The sequence below is a fragment of the Theobroma cacao genome, chromosome 1 (genome assembly GCF_053813885.1).
Source record: "Theobroma cacao isolate CCN51 chromosome 1, ASM5381388v1, whole genome shotgun sequence".
NCBI classification, from domain to species: Eukaryota; Viridiplantae; Streptophyta; class Magnoliopsida; order Malvales; family Malvaceae; genus Theobroma; species Theobroma cacao.
The window spans coordinates 13,463,148-13,484,586 of NC_142639.1; positions in this window are offsets into that span (position 1 = coordinate 13,463,148).

Here is a 21,439-nt window from a genome sequence, read left to right on the forward strand (position 1 = left end):
AACCAAGCTGTCTAGCCTATTTCAGCTTCTTAGAAATAGGTACATCCTGTTTTGGCGATGGAACTGGAGGTGTGGGTGGTGGTACTGCAGGAACAATTTGTGGTACTATAGGAGGAGCCTGACCAGCTTGAGCCTAGCCAGCAATAGCTGTAAAGAAGGCTACCAATGCCTAGACTACCTCAGCAGACATGACAGGAATACCAGTAGGTGGTGGAGGATGTGGAGGATGTGGAGGAGTCTCGGCCCGCTCAGTAGCAGGTGCTGCCAGTATAGTGGATGCAGCCGATTCCTCCTCTACTGCATCTAGCTGACAATATTGGGAACGATCTCTTCCCCTCCCAACCGATCTAGTGAGAGGTGGGCGTCCGCGTCGAGGAGGCATAATAATCTATAAGAGAAAACGACCAAGTTTAGGGAACCTTAGGCTCTATATACAAATACATGCATCTTATTCAACCTAACCCATCTTAACCCGGGGCCACACTGATACTGTAAATTTTTAAAACCACTTTAAACTAAAAACCCTTATCTATAAAACCAAATGTTCTGATACCAATCGAATTGTCACGACCCGGTACTCCTCTCGAGCCCGTGACAACCACCGCGGTATCCCGATAGACACTCATTTTTCGAAATGCTAACTAGGACCTCGCAAGGCTTAATATCAGTATCTCATTTCCCTCGTGAGTAACCGTTGTCGAAAATCATGTTCTAGAAGATTTTAAGCTGTTTCCAACTCAAAACAAATAAAATAATAATTTTGGTCTCAGAGGGGTATTTTAGTCATTTTTCCTTGAAAATTTTGAAAATTGGCTAAAATATAATATACGAGTACAAACCATATAATTCATAATCAAAAGTGAGTTTTAAAGTCCAAAATCTTCATTTAAAACGAAATTTTGATTATTTGGGTATAATAAGAAAATAAAGAAATATTAAGTAAAATATTATAGTTTATCATAAAATAATATTTTTAAAGTTATACATAAATAATTTTTATAGCGTAAAAGTTAAATAAATTCATACATATTGTAATACAGTAAGCTAAAATATTTAATTTAATTTACAATAATAAGTGGGCCCCCGAATAAACAAAAGTAAAGAGGACTATAACCTACAGTTTGAAGAATACAAACCCAACGGTAGTCCTCGATGAGATTAGCTATCTACAGTCTAATCTGAGCCTGAAATAGAGGGAAAGGAGAGTGGTGAGATTTTATAATCCCAGTGTAGACACTAAATTATAAACAAGAAAAAATTAAAAATATATATAAAAAAAAATGATGAAAAAAGAAAGGAGAGAGGTACGACTGACAGGGTGCGGACGCACCCTGCCAGGCACCTATTTCACCTGCCAGACGCGAAAAATTCGCGTCTGGCAAGGTAGTGGAACTTGCCCCCGGTGCCAAGTGAAAAAGCAGTGGAGCGTGCCCCCTCCAGAGCCCAGGAACTGGATATAAAAGGGAGGGGGCACTGTAGCATAAAAAAGGAGGAAGGAAGGGAAACAGGGGAAGAAAAATAGGAGGAGAAAAATCAGAGATCCGGTAGGCCAAAGTAACAAAGCAACCTGCAAGCTAAAAACCACCAGGTGGGGCCTCCCATTTGGCGTTACAGAATTTTCTTGGTCAAAGCCAAGGGCCTTCTCTTCAAATCTCTCAAAAAAAGCCTTCGGCGAGCAAGGGCGGGGAAGAGTTTGACGAGCTCATCTCCAAGAGAACGTCAAGATCGACACCTCTAGAGCTGAACTTCTTGGATGCTCTATTCTTCGGCTTCACGGGGGCAGCAACATCGGCAACCACATCTGCCATGGCTAGAGACGAAGCAGTGAACAGCACCAAAATTCCTAAGCCGCAGGCGTGAGGGAGAGAGAGTCTGCAGATTGGCGCCAAGGATTTGCTGCTGGCGCAAGGGAAAGAAACACGGAGCGGAGGAATAGAGATAGAGGAGCGGCAGCTGGCGCAAAAGGAAGAAAGGAAAACTGAGCGGAGGAATAGAGAGGCGGACGGCAAGATCCTGGATCCCATCACCGGCGAAGGGGGTGGAGAGAAGGAAGAGAGCAAGGAGGAAAAAATGGAGATTATTTTTTAGAGAAAAAGGCAACATAATAGTCAGGAACAAGAAACATAGAGAAGAAAGGACGAAAACCATACCTCAATGCAAAAAGAGGCTCCAAATGACACCGTTCAAGTGAGGTAAAAAAAGATCATACGTCTTTCATAATTTATTGTGTTTTGTATGAATTGGGTTTATTGTGGTGATTAATGATATATGGCAAAGTTAAATCATTTCAATATAATGTTTTAAAATCTTCAAATAGCATTCTGTAAGTAGGGAAATTAGCATGAGCAAAAGTGTAAAGATGCAAAGAGATAAAATGACAAGCATTTCATTTTAAAGATGATTAGTTAAAAACAAAAACAAAAAAATGAAATAGGTAAAAATAAAAATAGGATGTTTCATAATATATAAAAAAAAAATGTAAAAAATGGAGATAGATAAGAATATAGGAATATATATATATATATATATATGTTTAAATGTATAATAAATAATAATAAAATTATGAAGAGATAGATATTTGGTTACAAAGGTAAATGAAAAAATAAATAAATATATAACAAAACAAAGAAATACATCTAATTGCTAAAACTAAATATATATAATATGTATACATGTAAAATGTAATGGAATAAGATCGGTAAAGTAAAAAAAAAAACAAATCAAAGGAGATAATTTTATGTAAAATGTAGAGTTAATAAAAATGGGATGAGATAATGGATTATTTAATATAGATAAAGAATCATTTAACTTAGTGCCGATGATGGGATAATCGATCGGGATGCGAGAAGTCGCAATCCCGAGCTTATGTTCCCTAGGCTCGGAATCCGAATCAAGGCTCCACCAGTACGATGAAAGGGCCTCGATTTCAAGATTCCGAAATTCTTAATAAATAAAGAGTTTGATGATACAAAAAAAATTACTCGATAAAAATAATAAATAAATAATAAATGATAAAAAAAAGATAAAATAATAACAATTTAAACATATAATAAATAATTAATTTGAAAATACAATATACATGACATTAAATAAATAAAAATAAATAAATATATAATAGTAAAAAATAACTAATTCAAAATTAAACATTGAGTATTAAGTGGCATAAAGAAATGTGAAGATAAAGATAAAAAAATAATAAATAAGATCTTAGGCATTAGGTTTGAATAAAAGATTGCTTATGAAAAATATAATAAAAAAAATATAAAATAAAAGTAGTATAATAAAAAATATATAATGTTTGTTCACTAAAATAACATAGAATCATAAGCAATTTGTCTAAGTATAAATGGAAAACATAAGAACTTAGAATAAAAAATGAAAAGATAAAGATAAAAATAATAATAATAATAATAAGAAACAAGAATAGGAAATTTGATAATAAAATATATAATAAAATAAAAATAATTAATAATAACAAAAAAACATAGATAATTGCATTAGCATGGCATATATGTATTGCATCATACATATCATTGCATATAAATATTTCTGTTTCCGAGTTTAAGCCCCGATGATGGGATATTTCGGGGATCCTGCGAAGGCGGGTATTTCTCGAAAAGTTCCTTAGGTGAAAAGATGTCCTCGGGTCCCACCAGTATGATGGGAGGGCTCGAGAATCATCTTTAATAAAAGGCTTTTGCCCGAATTGGGTTCATTATGCACAAAAATATTATTTTAAAAAGAAAACGTACGATGACCCCGATGACGGGAATTATTCGTCGAATTTGCGAAAGCGAGTTTCTCGGATAATTCCCTAGGTGAGAGAATATCCCGAGTCCCACCAGTATGATGGGCGGATTCGAAAAATATCCTCGATAAAAGGTTATTTGTCCGGCATTTTTATCTCACGCCATGCATTTCATCTCACCACCCATTTGCATTCCATTTTAGGCTAAATAGGAAATAAAATAAAAAATAATAATTAAGGAAATCTAGTGAAATTAAAAATTAAAGCCCAATAGGATAATCTAAAAATGGTACCGTTCATGGAACGGGCGTCCGAGGGGTGCTAATCCTTCCCCGGGCGTAACCGTACTCCCGAACCTAGATCCAGAAAATTGTAGACCGGTTTAAGGTTCTTTTCGATGGGTTTAAAATTAATTTAAGTTTGCATCGATTAGAATCGAGTCAATAGGTGGCCAATCGCACCTAGTAAAAAAAAAGATTGGTGGCGACTCCTAGTTTAATTTTTTAGTGAGTTTTCACATTCACGTCTAGCGGTCGGGTTCCCGGACCCGCACGTTACTACAGTTGGCGACTCCACTGGGGACGCCGAGAGTCGAGCCATTAAAAAAATAATAGGTTATCCAAGGCTTTAAATAATCCACTGTTTCCTTAATATTAATGATTTGTACTGCATATTTTGTTTGGTACATTAGTTTATTTCGCATTTATTACTTTATTGCTTCTAATACTTGTGGGGATTTAGGGTAGAGGGATGTGAGATTGTTACTTTGAACTCATGATTTCCTTCACACACACAGCACATTTTACATTCATGCATAAACCCTCCACCCGGGTTATGTCCTTTTTAGGAGGGAGTTTAGTAGCTACGCTCTCGTGAGGTGATAACCTCCGCACGGGCTAGTGAAGACTCCCACTCAAATCGAACCTAGTCCGTTTGAAGCCTGTAATGGGTGAGGACCGGGGTGCCTTACTAGTCCGTGTGGACGACAGTGAGGAACGATTTGGGAACTTTAGCTCTGTTCATAAACCCCGCCCAGCATATAGAGTACCGAGAGCAGCTTAACCTTAGAAAGAGCCATACCCATGAGAATATACCTTATAAATAGGTACACATGAAGGAATTTCTTCCACTCCCTCTATTTAAAATTATGCCCCGAGATAATAAAGTATCGTGGAGTAGACAATAATACCCATGATATTGCTTGTTATTCTCTCGTTTTTTTTAAACATTCCATTATTTCTTTTACCATACTAACTTAAGTTTATTTTGCTTGTCATGCGCATGTTACATGTTCATTTGCATACATCGTAATTGCATATAGGAGGAATATTGGCTACACAACATTCAACCTAAGAGATCCTAGTTATATCCATGGCATCGTCATCAGCAAGTCCGCTCAACATATACAGAAATGACTATGAGATAGAGTTACAGATGAGGCAGATTCAACAGGAAAAAGGAGACTGTTTGACCCAAGGACATATCTCAATTTTACCCGAGAGAGTTCACTTGGATCTTCAGCAGAATGACTTTACAGAGATGGTAGGAATTTGGGAACAATGGAGACGCGCCCACTGAGACGATTTTCAGAACAAGTATGGACACATTGCATGGCTCCTATATGTACCAGTCGATGACCAGATGCTCCGAGCCATTGTCCAGTTTTGGGATCCCTCATATCATTGCTTTGTCTTTAACAAGGTGGACATGACCCCTACCATAGAAGAGTACTCCTCTCTGCTCCGGATAGACCATATGCAGCCTGACAAGATCTATTGGAGGGCCCAGAAGACGGGACACCAACGAAAGTTGGCCAAGTTGTTAGGAATGACTACGGTAGAAGTGGATCAGCATTTGAAGAAGAAAGGAGACACAGAATGCCTTCCGTGGAGTTTCTTGAATGGATATATTAAAAAACACATGGAGGATGAACAAGGTCTCTTGGCTTTTGCGATGGCAATTTACGGCTTAGTGGTCTTCCCGAAGGTTCTAGGTCATGTGGAGGTGTCAGTCATGGTGACAAGAAGCATCAATCTGGCCCCATCCATCTTAGCTGAAACCTTCAGATCCTTGAATTTCTGTCGACGCAAAGGTGAGGGACGATTCATCGGATGTGCTCAACTCCTAACCATATGGATCAAAAGCCACTTCGAATGCAAAGAGAGCAAATTTCGAAAGCTTTATCTGTCTGCGAGTTGTCCTATCCTTGAGTTCTGCGAAAGTGAATGGCCCGACTACAAACGGAAAGAAGAGTGGGTCGCAAGGCTCCGGAGGTTAATGAGCATTGAAGTGACTTGGAGAGCTCCATGGATGCCGCGAATGCAAGTAATGTATAAATGTGGGGATAAGCCGTGGGTACCACTGATGGGACCTTGGGGAGCCATCAGCTATGCCCCAATAATGGTGCGGAGACAGTTCGGATCTGAGCAATTCGTGCCCATGACTCACCAGCTCGACCAGTTAGAGTTTACATATGGAGAGCCAGAAACGTTAAAGAGAATTGAGGAAATTGCTCAAGACTGGAAGAAAACTTGCCGAGTAGATCAGGGAAGGGTTACTGATGAAGTCACAACAGGATATCATACTTGGCATGACCAAAGGGTGAAAAATGTCATATATCCCCCGAAGGATCCATCAAAACATCCCGTAAACCCAGAACCTCAAGACGTCCTGCTGGAGAGTGAGTTAACGAGAAAAAGACTTGAAAAGGAGATGATGAATATGAAGCGAAGACATGAGGATGAGTTAGAAAAAGTGAAGAAAGAGACTGCAAGAAAGGTACGGGTGGCTTTGAAAGAGCGTGATGAGTGGCAAAGCAAGTTTGAGGAAGTGAGCGTGGCAAATTCTTCTCTGTTAGCCAGAATACAAGAACTCCAAAGTGCCAACAATGCTTTGCAGCACGAGGTACGAAGACAAGGACAAACCATCCAAGAGTTAAAAAATGACTGCGACATGTTGGAAACTGCCATGGAGGGCTATAAGGCACAGTATGAAGCAATAAGGCAAGAATATTTCCAAATGAGGGAAAGAAACAATTCATGCACACAAAGCCTTCAAAGGAAAGAAGCTGAAATGCAATGGATACTGAGACAGATGAGAGAAGTGGCATTTAGAGCTCGAGTAATGGCAGACAAGACCGAAGAACTCAGGCGAGAGATCCTTCCCAAGGATGAATTGAGTGAGCGGTTGATCAGTCACCTCAAGATGGTTAGGGACCAATATGACAAAGTCGGTTTTTCTTTTTGATAGTTATGTATGGTTTTAGACAATGATGTAATTGGATATTTAAGTTTTATGGATGCGGATTTTCTTATGGTAAATGTTGGATGGCCAATATTTTTCCTATTCAAATACGTTTCATTTGCATCATAATGCATGATTCAGATAAAAATAATAAATAATAATGCACTCAATATAAAATTCTAACTTATTCCTTGAACTAATAGAACAAAATTCCAGAAAAACAAATTCTCCACAAATACAATACAAGAGCCCGTTCTAAGATCATGGGGGACGAGCATTCAGAGAGGATGGATAAGATTGAGAAGAAGCAAGAAGAAATCATGGGTCAGTTATCAAAAATTTTGGAGTTAATATCTACAGATAAAGGAAAGAAAGTGGCAGGGAGTTCTGGTACACCAGAAGCCGTTCAACAGACAGAAACCAATACAGACCCCGTGTATCCACCAGGATTTACACCTCCACCTGCAAGGAATGCTTCTATTCCCATGCCATCCATGGGTCAATATCCATTTTTTGGGATGCCAATAGGACCACCACCGACTTACGCTCAACAAAGGCCAATTGGAGGGGCAAGTCCTTCAGATCCCATCTCTGTACCTGATTTGGATGATCCAAAGGAACAAGAGAAGCTCAAATGTGGATCCGTTGAATCGAAAGATAATCCCGATACTCATCAAAAATTTGACCTTTTTGAGGAAAGACTGCGCATGGTAGAAGGAATGGGAATGTATTGTTCTATGGATGCAATTGAGCTTTGTTTGGTTTCAGATGTGGTTATACCCCCAAAGTTCAAAGTTCCAGACTTTGAGAAGTATGATGGAACCAAGTGCCCGGTCACACATATAACCATGTATTGTAGAAGGATGGTCGCATATGCTCATGATGACAAACTCTTGATACATTGCTTCCAGGATAGCCTTACTGGTGCTGCAGCAAAATGGTACGTCCAACTAGACCGCAATCGAATCCACACGTGGAAAGACCTTGCTCGGGCGTTTGTAGCTCAGTATAAGCATGTTACAGATATGGCTCCGGATCGCCTTTCTTTACAAAATATGGAGAAGAAAGCCACTGAAAGCTTCAAAGAATACGCTCAAAGATGGAGGAATGTGGCCTCTCAAGTTCAACCACCATTGACTGAGAAAGAAACCACTGTAATGTTTGTTAACACCTTGCGAGCCCCTTACTATGAACGATTGGTTGGTAGTGCCACAAAGAACTTTGCTAATATGGTGATTTCAGGAGAAATGATAGAAACTGCCATTAAGCAAGGGAAGATAGAATGAGGTGATATGGCAAACACAAGGAAAGGGGGAACTTTCAAGAGGAAAGAAGGAGAAGCCCAAGCCATCACTTCAGGACAACACCAAGGAGGAACATACAACCCTTACCAGCCATACCTACCATACCCCTATTACCCAGCTGTTCACAACACTTCACAAAGCCCATACCCATACCCGCCTATGCCAAATGCCTTCCCTAACCTGTACCCATATAATCCCATCCAACGGACACCTTACCCACCTGCTTCCACACCTGTTACAGCTTCAACCACACAACAAACAACACCTTCAAACAACCATACTACCGGTGAATCAAGAGAATGGCGAAACAAGCAAGAGAAAGTGCAGTTTGACCCAATCCCAATCCCTTATGCTGAACTCTTCACTCAGTTAGTTGCAAACCATCTAGTAGCACCCTTATACATAGAGCCATTAAAACCTCCGTTCCCGAGATGGTATGACACTTCCGCCCATTGTGATTATCATTATGGAATCGAAGGTCACTCGATTGAGAATTGCACGGCATTCAAGCATAAGGTGCAAGGGTTGATCAAGGCAGGAATCCTGAACTTTGAAAAAAAGACAGAACAGAATGTTAACAACAACCCACTGCCAAATCATGCTGGGGCAGGGGTAAATGCGATCGAAAGGGAGGTGTATGTCAAAAGGAACATTCGGGAAGTGGAAACCTCCATGGAGAAAGTATTTGAAGCCTTGGTAAAAGTCGATATGCTCAAGGTGTGGCCTGAGTGTCCTAATGTGAATGACTCACGAGATATCCAAAGACTATGTTGCTTGTATCACAAAGGATGTGTGGGACATTCAATCCAGGATTGTAGTTCTTTCCGGAAGGAAGTGCAAAGAATGATGGACGAATCAAAGATCGAGTTTTATACGGAAGCTTCAGAGTCAGCAGTAAACATGATATCCAAGGAGTCCACTCACCTAATGAAGATAAAACCTTTGACCATTTTCTACGAACCAAAAGGAGAGTTTGTGGAGGACAAAACCGTGCCAAGATGATCATCGAAGTCCCTAAACCCTTCCCCTACAAAGACAACAAAGCTGTCCCATGGAACTACAACTGCAATGTACAAGTTTTGGAAGCGAAGAAATGGATAGCTGAATCTCAAGATGATGCTACCAATATAACTGGTGTTGGAGGGATTACCCGCAGCGGACGCTGCTATTCACCGGAAGCATTCGAGAATCTCAAGAATGAGAAGGGAGAGGAAAAAGAGCAAAATCCTATAGAAGAAAAGGTACAACCTCCGGAATCGACAGATGGCTCAAAAAGATCAGTGACAGAAAAAGAAGCTGCCGAGTTTCTCAAGTTTATCAAACATAGTGAGTACAATGTAGTTGAGCAATTGAACCGGACGCCCGCTCGTATTTCACTACTATCTTTGCTCCTCAGCTCAGAACCACATAGGAACTCTCTGATGAAGATTCTGAACCAAGCATATGTGGATCATGATATCTCAGTTGAAAATTTGGACTACATTGTTGGGAACATTTCGGTGGGTAACATAATATCCTTTAGCGATGAAGAAATCCCTTCTGGAGGTAGAGGAAATTACAAAGCCTTGCACATCACCACCAAGTGTAAAGGTTGTACCATCGCAAAGGTACTGCTTGACAACGGATCGTCCTTAAATGTGATGCCCATGAGGACCTTGGCCCGTTTACCCATCAACATGTCCTACATGCGAAAGAGTCAGATGATCGTAAGAGCTTTCGATGGAACAAGGAGAGAAGTAGTAGGGGACATTGAGATACCGGTAGAAATTGGCCCATGTACCTTTACCATTGAATTCCAGGTTATGGATATTGCTCCTTCATACAATTATTTGTTGGGAAGACCTTGGATACACATGGCTGGGGCCATACCTTCATCTCTTTATCAGAAGGTCAAGTTCATCGTGGAAGGGAAGATTGTCTGTGTTAACGGGGAAGAGGACTTACTCATAAGCAAGCCAGCAGATACGCCTTACGTGGAAGCGGCGGAAGAAGTGCCTGAATGTTCCTTTCGATCCTTCGAGTTCGTTAACACCACGTATGTGGGAGAAGGAACCACACCGCCTATTTCGAGGCTTTCCAAAACCACCAAGATGATTGTCAGTCAGATATTAGGAAAAGGATACCGAGCGGGGGCAGGATTGGGAAAAGAACTGCAAGGCATTAGAAGTCCCATACGTACTACCAAAAATGAAGAAAGGTTTGGCCTGGGGTACAAGCCAACTAAGAAGGAAAGAGAAGAAATGATAGCCGAAAGAAGAAAGGAAAGGTTGGCTCGCTTTAAGGGGCATGAGTTGGAAATCCAAGTAATGACATATCCCCATCTTTAGAAGACATTCCGATCTGGAGGTTGCATCTTTCCTGAATCACTCACCGTTGGGAACCGAGAATCAGTGTCAGCTTTAGGAGGGACCTTTTCTGATTTATCAATATGTGCAACGGAGGAAGGTGAAGAACAGCCAGGAAATGTGGGTGAGATTCCTACTACATACCTTGGGCCACCGAATCTAAAGCTGAGCAACTGGACCACCATGAGTTTACCAGTCACTTGTGATTCAATTTCAAAGTAATGCAAACTAAACATCCATGCTTATGCCCAAAAGCATTGGAATTTTATGTATTGGGCTTTTTATCATTTATCATTTTAATAAATTGACATGCGTAGTGCATTTCTCATATCTCTTCTCATAATTACTCATTTCCATTAGTGTCATTTCATCCCTTTATTTTAACTATTTACCTATACAATAGCTCTACATATTTCAATTCCCTTTACCTTCCAAGATTCCAAATAATGAATGCAGAGATGATAATGACAGTGGTTTTGAAGTTGATTTTGAAAAAGGTACAAGTGTCAGTGAACTTGACAATACAGAAAACGTGGAGGATTATGATTTAACTCCGGACTTGTTAAGACTAGTAGAACATGAGGGGAGACAAATTGTCCCACATCAAGAGACACTTGAAACAATTAATTTGGGAGATGAAGAAAATAAGAAAGAAGTTAGAATTGGTGTGACGTTGGTGTCAATGGAAAAAGAAAAACTAATAAAGCTACTTCATGAATATGTAGATGTGTTCGCATGGTCTTATCAAGATATGCCAGGACTCAACACAGACATTGTAGCCCATAAACTGCCTTTGAAACCTGAATGCAAACCGATTAAGCAAAAGTTGAGAAGAATGAAACCTGAAATGTTGTTGAAAATTAAAGAAGAGGTGAAAAAGCAGTTCGAGGCAGGATTCTTGGAAGTAGCTAAGTACCCTGAATGGGTTGCAAACATTGTCCCAGTTCCTAAGAAAGACGGGAAAGTGAGAATGTGTGTGGATTATCGAGACTTGAATAGAGCTAGCCCAAAAGATAATTTTCCTCTTCCCCACATTGACACCCTTGTTGACAATACTGCCCGCCATTCCATGTTTTCCTTTATGGATGGCTTTTCAGGATATAACCAAATTAAGATGGCACCAGAGGATAGAGAGAAAACTACCTTTATAACTATGTGGGGGACCTTTTGTTATAAGGTAATGCCATTTGGTTTGAAAAATGCCGGGGCAACTTATCAGCGAGCTATGGTGAGTCTCTTCCATGATATGATGCACAAAGAGGTTGAGGTGTATGTGGACGATATGATTGTAAAAGCTCGCAAAACAGAGGACCATGCGACCAATTTTGAAAGATTATTTAAGAGGTTACGAAAATTTCAGCTCAGATTAAATCCGGCAAAGTGCACTTTTGGAGTCACTTCAGGAAAGCTACTGGGTTTCATCGTCAGTGAAAGAGGAATAGAAGTTGACCCGGATAAGGTTCAAGCAATCCGTGATTTGCCTCCTCCCAAGACGCAAAAAGAAGTTAGAGGATTTTTGGGGAGATTAAATTATATAGCCCGGTTCATAACACAACTCACACTCAAATGTGACCCGATCTTCAAACTCCTTCGCAAACATAATTCGGGGGCGTGGAATGAGGAGTGCCAAGTTGCTTTTAACAAAGTTAAAGAATATTTGTTGAGTCCGCCAGTATTGGCACCACTTGTGGTCGGGAGACCCCTCCTCTTATACTTAACGGTAAATGAAGGATCCATGGGATGTGTGTTAGGACAACATGATGAAACTGGTAAGAAAGAAATAGCAGTTTACTATTTGAGCAAGAAGTTCACTGAATACGAGTCCAAGTATTCCTCGTTGGAAAAGATGTGTTGTGCTTTAGCATGGACGGCGCATCGACTCAGGCAGTACATGCTATATCATACCACTTGGCTCATTGCAAAGTTGGACCCGATTAAATACATCTTCGAGAAACCTTCCTTATCAGGTAGAGTGGCAAGGTGGCAAGTGTTATTGTCTGAATATGATATTGTATATGTGTCCCAGAAAGCTATCAAAGGAAGTGCAATCGCAGATTTTCTTGCAGAAAGGGTGGAAGAGGATTATGAACCAATGGAGTTTGAGTTTCCAGATGAGGACTTGATGTCAATATGTCAAACAAGTGGGGAGGAACCAGAGAAAGAGAATTGGAAGATGTTTTTCGACGGAGCTTCGAATGCCTTGGGGCATGGCATAGGGGTCGTGTTAGTGTCACCAGAAGGAGATCATTATCCCGTTATAGCTAAACTCAACTTCTATTGCACCAATAATGTAGCTGAATATGAAGCTTGTATCATGGGCATTCAAGCAGCAATCGAGAGGAAAATTCACATTTTGGAAGTGTATGGGGACTCTGCTTTGGTTATTTATCAGTTGCGAGGAGAATGGGAGACACGTGACTCAAAGTTAGTTCGGTATCACAAGTATGTATCAAAGCTGATTGAAAATTTTGATAAAATTTGCTTCAATCATTTGCCCCGAGAGGAGAACCAAATGGCCGATGCATTAGCCACACTGGCGGCAATGTTCAAGGTTGGTACCAATGTCAAGATCCAACCCATCATGATTAATCTTCGAGAGTGCCCCGCACACTGCTCTAGTGTAGAAGAAGAAATAGATGGGAAACCGTGGTACCATGATATTGTGCACTATCTCAAATTTCAGCAGTACCCGGATCAAAGCTCAAAAAATGATAAGAAAACCATTAGAAGGTTGGCAATGAATTTCTTCTTGGATGGGAACATCTTATACAAGAGAAGTAGGGATCAAACGCTTTTGAGATGCGTGGATTCAACCGAAGCTAGGAGAATAGTTGAGGAAATTCATGAAGGAGTTTGTGGAGCACATGCAAGTGGACATAAGTTGGCGAGACAGGTCATGAGGGCAGGGTATTACTGGCTCACGTTGGAAAAGGATTGTATAGACTTCGCTCGAAAGTGTCACAAGTGTCAGATATATGCGGACCGAATCCACACCCTTGCTAATTCACTGCATGTATTGGCATCACCATGGCCATTCTCAATGTGGGGCATGGATGTGATTGGGTTGATAACCCCGAAGGCATCAAATGGGCATCGGTTTATCCTGGTGGCAATTGACTACTTCACTAAGTGGGTAGAAGCAGCATCTTATACCAATGTGACCCAGAAAGTGGTATGTAAGTTCATCCGAAAGGAAATAATATGCCGCTATGGTCTCCCAGAAAGGATCATCACGGATAACGCTAGTAACCTCAATGGTTCAATGATGAAAGAGGTTTGTGCCAAGTTCAAGATCAAGCATCACAATTCAACACCTTATCGCCCAAAGATGAATGGAGCAGTGGAAGCAGCCAACAAGAACATCAAAAGGATAATTGAGAAGATGACAGATATATACAAAGATTGGCATGAGAAGTTACCTTTTGCTTTGCATGCTTATCGCACAACAGTCCGAACTTCCACGGGAGCTACACCGTTCTCTTTGGTGTATGGGATGGAAGCAGTTTTGCCAATTGAAGTGGAAATTCCTTCCCTTCGGGTCCTTAACGAAGTACAGTTGGAAGAAGCCGAATGGGTTAATGCTCGTTATGAGCAATTGAATCTCATAGAAGAAAAAAGGTTGACAGCACTTTGCCATGGGCAGTTATATCAAAAGAGAATGATGAGGGCATATGACAAGAAGGCACACTCTCGATAGTTCCGAGAAGGAGAATTAGTATTGAGAAGAATTCTCCCGAACCAGCATGATCCTCGTGGGAAATGGACACCGAATTGGGAAGGACCATTCGTGGTGAAGAAAGCTTTTTCAGGAGGAGCACTAATTTTGGCGGAGATGGATGGAAGGGAGTTTTCCAACCCGGTGAATGCCGATGCTGTCAAGAAATATTTTGCATAAAAAAAAAAAAAGGAGAAGAAAATTTTCAAGTTGAAAACCTGAAAAGGCAGCTTGAATTTGGGAAGATATGTTTAGGGCGAAAACCCGAAAGGGCGGTCTAGACACGAAAAAGGTCCAAATACTACAAAAGCTTAACACAGAAAGGGTGAAGATCATGATCCAAGATGTGCATGCAAAAGACAAGGGAGCTGACAAATGTGCTTATTTCGGGATAAAATTTTGAGACTACTGATAATATCTATCGAAACAGTCATTAAGAAAGGACTGTATCCCTTTTGTGTTAATCAATTTTCCCTTGTTCCCTGTCATTATACTTGATTGTAGAAACTTCACTTTTTTCTAATGAAAATAGCCTTTCACTCCCAACAATGCCCTCACTTCCATTCTGCCAAAAGAGGAGATATGAGTATATTGCATTGCATTTGCCAAAAAAATTAGAATGATACTTAATAAAGAGCATGATAAGGTAAGAAGCGTTTGCAATATTTTGAAAAAAGGATCGTAATTGACAGGGAATGAAATGGAGTCTAAGAAGGGAAAGAAAGGAATGGAATTAGCAATAGAATGGAGCACAGTAAAAATGTGAAGAGTGATTGATAGAAGAAGAAAACAGTTATGAGCAATGAATTGAGGAAGACGAGAGATCGAAAATGAGATCGATTCATCCCCCATTGATCAAAGAAAAGGCTCTAAAAACACCAAAAAAGGAAACTGATGAAGATAAATTGACATGTTCAACATTTTAAAACAATTGAAAAAGAGGGAAATTTATCTCTAAAATCATATGAATTTCAGATGAGGAATTGGTTATTTTTCACCAAAAAAAATGAAATGAAATGAAAAAAAAGTTTCGTTGCCTCAGTTTTGGGGAGTTCATTTTTTTAAAAAAGTCTCGTTGCCTCATTTTTGAGGAGTTCATTTTTAAAGTCTCGTCGCCTCAGTTTTGAGGAGTTCATTTTTTAAAGTCTCGTCGCCTCAGTTTTGAGGAGTTCATTTTTAAAGTTTCGTTGCCTCAGCTTTGAGGAGCTCACTTTTAAAAATTCTCATTGCCTCAGTTTTGAGGAGTTCATTTTTAAAGTCTCGTTGCTTCAGCTTTGAGGAGCTCACTTTTAAAAAATTCTCATTGCCTCAGTTTTGAAAAGTTCATTTTAAAAGTCTTGTGGCCTCAGTTTTGAGGAATTTATTTAAAATATATGTATATATATATATATATAAATATAATAATAATAAATATATATATATATAATAAAAATTTGGTAAGAGAATTAAAGAATTTAGTCAAATACAGTGTCTACGTCTTTGCACTATTTCGAATTTTCGAAAAGCTCAAAGAGGGGCAGCTGTAGACACTAAATTATAAACAAGAAAAAATTAAAAATATATATAAAAAAAATGATGAAAAAAGAAAGGAGAGAGGTACGACTGGCAGGGTGCAGACGCACCCTGCCAGGCACCTCTCTCACCTGCCAGGCGCGAAAAATTCGCGTCTGGCAAGGTAGTGGAACTTGCCCCCGGTGCCAAGTGAAAAAGCAGTGGAGCGTGCCCCCTCCAGAGCCCAGGAACTGGATATAAAAGGGAGGGGGCACTGTAGCATAAAAAAGGAGGAAGGAAGGGAAACAGGGGAAGAAAAATAGGAGGAGAAAAATCAGAGATCCGGTAGGCCAAAGTAACAAAGCAACCTGCAAGCTAAAAACCACCAGGTGGGGCCTCCCATTTGGCGTTACAGAATTTTCTTGGTCAAAGCCAAGGGCCTTCTCTTCAAATCTCTCAAAAAAAGCCTTCGGCTAGCAGGGGCGGGGAAGAGTTTGACGAGCTCATCTCCAAGAGAACTTCAAGATCGACACCTCTAGAGCTGAACTTCTTGGATGCTCTATTCTTCGGCTTCACGGGGGCAGCAACATCGGCAACCACATCTGCCATGGCTAGAGACGAAGCAGTGAACAACACCAAAATTCCTAAGCCGCAGGCGTGAGGGAGAGAGAGTCTGCAGATTGGTGCCAAGGATTTGCTGCTGGCGCAAGGGAAAGAAACACGGAGCGGAGGAATAGAGAGAGAGGAGCGGCAGCTGGCGCAAAAGGAAGAAAGGAAAACTGAGCGGAGGAATAGAGAGGCGGACGGCAAGATCCTGGATCCCATCACCGGCGAAGGGGGTGGAGAGAAGGAAGAGAGCAAAGAGGAAAAAATGGAGATTATTTTTTAGAGAAAAAGGCAACATAATAGTCAGGAACAAGAAGCATAGAGAAGAAAGGACGAAAACCATACCTCAGTGCAAAAAGAGGCTCCAAATGACACCGTTCAAGTGAGGCAAAAAAAGATCATACGTCTTTCATAATTTATTGTGTTTTGTATGAATTGGGTTTATTGTGGTGATTAATGATATATGGCAAAGTTAAATCATTTCAATATAATGTTTTAAAATCTTCAAATAGCATTCTGTAAGTAGGGAAATTAGCATGAGCAAAAGTGTAAAGATGCAAAGAGATAAAATGACAAGCATTTCATTTTAAAGATGATTAGTTAAAAACAAAAACAAAAAAATGAAATAGGTAAAAATAAAAATAGGATGTTTCATAATATATTAAAAAAAATGTAAAAAATGGAGATAGATAAGAATATAGGAATATATATATATATATATATATATGTTTAAATGTATAATAAATAATAATAAAATTATGAAGAGATAGATATTTGGTTACAAAGGTAAATGAAAAAATAAATAAATATATAACAAAACAAAGAAATACATCTAATTGCTAAAACTAAATATATATAATATGTATACATGTAAAATGTAATGGAATAAGATCGGTAAAGTAAAAAAAAAAAACAAATCAAAGGAGATAATTTTATGTAAAATAGAGAGTTAATAAAAATGGGATGAGATAATGGATTATTTAATATAGATAAAGAATCATTTAACTTAGTGCCGATGATGGGATAATCGATCGGGATGCGAGAAGTCGCAATCCCGAGCTTATGTTCCCTAGGCTCGGAATCCGAATCAAGGCTCCACCAGTACGATGAAAGGGCCTCGATTTCAAGATTCTGAAATTCTTAATAAATAAAGAGTTTGATGATACAAAAAAATTACTCGATAAAAATAATAAATAAATAATAAATGATAAAAAAAAGATAAAATAATAACAATTTAAACATATAATAAATAATTAATTTGAAAATACAATATACATGACAATAAATAAATAAAAATAAATAAATATATAATAGTAAAAAATAACTAATTCAAAATTAAACATTGAGTATTAAGTGGCATAAAGAAATGTGAAGATAAAGATAAAAAAATAATAAATAAGATCTTAGGCATTAGGTTTGAATAAAAGATTGCTTATGAAAAATATAATAAAAAAAATATAAAATAAAAGTAGTATAATAAAAAATATATAATGTTTGTTCACTAAAATAACATAGAATCATAAGCAAATTGTCTAAGTATAAATGGAAAACATAAGAACTTAGAATAAAAAATGTAAAGATAAAGATAAAAATAATAATAATAATAATAAGAAACAAGAATAGGAAATTTGCTAATAAAATATATAATAAAATAAAAATAATTAATAATAACAAAAAAACATAGATAATTGCATTAGCATGGCATGTATGTATTGCATCATACATATCATTGCATATAAATATTTCTGTTTCCGAGTTTAAGCCCCGATGATGGGATATTTCGGGGATCCTGCGAAGGCGGGTATTTCTCGAAAAGTTCCTTAGGTGAAAAGATGTCCTCGGGTCCCACCAGTATGATGGGAGGGCTCGAGAACCATATTTAATAAAAGGCTTTTGCCCGAATTGGGTTCATTATGCACAAAAATATTATTTTAAAAAGAAAACGTACGATGACCCCGATGACGGGAATTATTCGTCGAATTTGCGAAGGCGAGTTTCTCGGATAATTCCCTAGGTGAGAGAATATCCCGAGTCCCACCAGTATGATGGGCGGATTCGAAAAATATCCTCGATAAAAGGTTATTTGTCCGGCATTTTTATCTCACGCCATGCATTTCATCTCACCACCCATTTGCATTCCATTTTAGGCTAAATAGGAAATAAAATAAAAAATAATAATTAAGGAAATCTAGTGAAATTAAAAATTAAAGCCCAATAGGATAATCTAAAAATGGTACCGTTCATGGAACGGGCGTCCGAGGGGTGCTAATCCTTCCCCGGGCGTAACCGTACTCCCGAACCTAGATCCAGAAAATTGTAGACCGGTTTAAGGTTCTTTTCGATGGGTTTAAAATTAATTTAAGTTTGCATCGATTAGAATCGAGTCAATAGGTGGTCAATCGCACCTAGTAAAAAAAAAGATTGGTGGCGACTCCTAGTTTAATTTTTTAGTGAGTTTTCACATTCACGTCTAGCGGTCGGGTTCCCGGACCCGCACGTTACGACAGCTGGCGACTCCACTGGGGACGCCGAGAGTCGAGCCATTAAAAAAATAATAGGTTATCCAAGGCTTTAAATAATCCACTGTTTCCTTAATATTAATGATTTGTACTGCATATTTTGTTTGGTACATTAGTTTATTTCGCATTTATTACTTTATTGCTTCTAATACTTGTGGGGATTTAGGGTAGAGGGATGTGAGATTGTTACTTTGAACTCATGATTTCCTTCACACACACAACACATTTTACATTCATGCATAAGCCCTCCACCCGGGTTATGTCCTTTTTAGGAGGGAGTTTAGTAGCTACGCTCTCGTGAGGTGATAACCTCCGCACGGGCTAGTGAAGACTCCCACTCAAATCGAACCTAGTCCGTTTGAACCTACGCTCTCTCAAGGGTTTGGTTTTTGTTTTCTCTCTCTTCTTGCTGGTTTGGCCGACCATGGGGTGGAAGATGGGCTGGTTTTTGTGCCTTTTAAAATGGAAAATAATAAATTAATAAAGGCATGACATGTGGCATCATGTCATTGGCCCGTTTTTAATTTCTTAACTATTAAGCTTTCTCTCTCCTCCATGTAAATTCCTTCAAATATCCATGATAATATTAGATAAAATCCATGTGCTGGACAAGTGTCGGGTGTGTAAAATTACAATTTTGCCCTTAGGGTGGCAAAATTACCATTTTACACCTATGCTTCGAAAAGTACCGGGATTACAATTTTTTTTCACTTATCAACCTCAAATTATACTCCAATGAGTCAAATGTGATCAATCTTGATCAAAAACTTCTTCCAATATTCCAATTTTATCCTCAGGTGGCAAACTTACCATTTTACCCCTAGATAGTGAAAATTTCGGTTTGACTCCAAATTAATCCTCGAACTCCGAATCACCATTTTAAGTCATTCATTGATTGTAAAATTTTCAATTTCACCCTAAAATCTCCATTTGATCTAGTTCGAGGCTTAAATCAACTTTGTTGTTCCTCTAGGTACAATACCGACTTTTGTAAATTTTTCGAGACTCTCTTAGCATGCAAACATGCTATCCATCACATGTATGTCATGACAAGTATTTTATAAGGTTAGGCTTTACAACAAGTTATTGAATTCATTAGATGCTGACATCTTTAACAAGGTGGACATGAGTATACGCAAAAGTACTAAGACAAACACTATGATTGAACAGCCCAAGGACGTACCACTAGAGACAAAAGGTGATCATACAAATGTAGTTGAGGTTGATGAAACCCAAACAATCTCAAGAGATACAAGTGTTGAACATAGACAAGCTGACCGTGGGGCCCAAGAGAAGGTACTTGACCCTTTGAAGCATTCAGTTGTTTTATTGAGTGGGAGAGCTATTGAAAGTAATACTACCACAAGGCTAATAAATCCACTAGCAGAAAGAGACGGTTTGGTTGAGAGAGTTAGAGGCGCAAGTGTAGCAAAGAATTAGGGGAAGCCACCTGATAGGTTGGGTAATGTTCGGCCACAAATCATCTCACTCAAAAAGAAGCAAAAGCAAAAGGAGCGATAATATCAACTCCTATAGATATGTTAAGTCAAATGGTGACAGAGGAGACCCTTGGGTCAACATTGGGAGACATGGCTGTCCAAACAGTGACTAACGGAAAGATAGGTGAGGGTAGTAATGAGAGTTCTTTGAACTCTTAACCCGTCATTCATATTTATAATATAATTATGAGCTTAAAAATTTTTATGTGTAACTATCAAGGTGCAGGAAATAGTGACTTTATTACAGTAACAAAAGATTGGATTGCTCAATACAAATTTTCAATCTTAGTGTTAGTGGAACCTCGAGTGAGTGGCAGCATGGCTGATAGAATAATCAATTTTTTAAGATTTTCTAGATCTCATAAAGGTGGAAGCACTTGGCTTTTGTTGGAAGGATTTGGGTTCTTTGGCAGGATGATGTTTAAGTCTCAGTGACCTGTAATCATTTTCAGTGTGTTCATTTGTCAATTGAGTATCCTATTGGATTTACTTGGTTTCTGTCAGCGGTATATGGCAATCTCAACAAAGCAGCTAGACATGATTTATGGGAAGAACTATCTACTTTTGCTAGTGGAGTCAAAACACCATAGATGATAATAGGAGATTTTAATGCTTTTCTTGCTGGGCACAAGAAAGCAAGAGGATCTTTGAAAGGGAGTCAACGTTGTACCCAATTTTAATGATTTATTGATAATTTTGAATTAATGGATTTGGGTTACAAGGGACCAAAATTCACTTGGCGAAAAGGGTTGGTGTCAGAATGGATAGACAGAGCCATTTGTCATGTTGGATGAAGGCTTTTGTTTCAAGAGGCGGTAGTACAACATTTACCTAAGGTGCAATCCAACCATCAACCACTACTTATAGTGTTAGCTGACCACAAAGATTGCCAACCATCATCTATTTGTCACTTTCAGTCTACATTGCTAACTCATGATGACTTTGGTAGTTTTGTTCAGTAGGCATGGG